The following is a 759-nucleotide window of genomic DNA, read 5'->3' as shown; positions in this document are numbered from 1 at the left end:
GACATACGGGTATCATTTTCGATAAATGACCCTTTGTGAAGACTAAGTTCCATAGCTTTGCGTCCGCTATCCCAATCATAATCTCCCTACCCCCGAAAGGCCTCCCTTTTGTCCCCTTTCGGGGTGGGCGAGGAGGGATTCAAATCCCCGACACCGTGGTTCGTAGCCACGTGCTCTAATCCTCTGAGCTACAGGCCCCGTCTCCGCTGGATTCGTTCCCAGGAGTCCCTCCCAAAAGGAAGGGATTCCTCTCTTCGGGGTAAGAGGATGCAGAAGCAAATTTATCGCATCGCTATGAGCGAGCGCAGGTATTGCGTTTCAAATAAAAGTAAAGTGTGGAGTGGGAAAGAAAATATGTAACAAATGGGTTTCAAAGAAGACGACCTTCTAATGAAAGAGGCATTAAGCTTTTTATCATCCTGGCACCAAGCTATTTTTCCGCAGGGCTTCCCCTACAGTATCGTCACCGCAGTAGAGTTTAACCACCAAGTTCGGGATGGGTTGGTGTGGTTCCTCTACGCTTGGGACACCGGAATTTCAAACCATGAACTGGGAAGGGCATAAATGCGAGAAAGGCATATTGGCTAATTATTGTGAGGCCCCAATTCTGAAAAGGATTAGGGCCAGGTAGAGAACCCTCCTCTGCCCTTCTATCCAACGGAGAGGGAGGGCAAAGCTTTTGGTTTCATAGTTTCATGTTGTCAAACAATTGAACAAAGAAAAGAATAGATGGATAGTACCCAATCAGATCGATTGGGT

The sequence above is a fragment of the Pinus tabuliformis genome, chromosome X (genome assembly GCF_031772625.1).
Source record: "Pinus tabuliformis cultivar Carrire ecotype Pingquan chromosome X, CPIR1, whole genome shotgun sequence".
Classification (NCBI taxonomy): Eukaryota; Viridiplantae; Streptophyta; class Pinopsida; order Pinales; family Pinaceae; genus Pinus; species Pinus tabuliformis.
Note: the sequence above shows the minus strand (reverse complement) of the source record.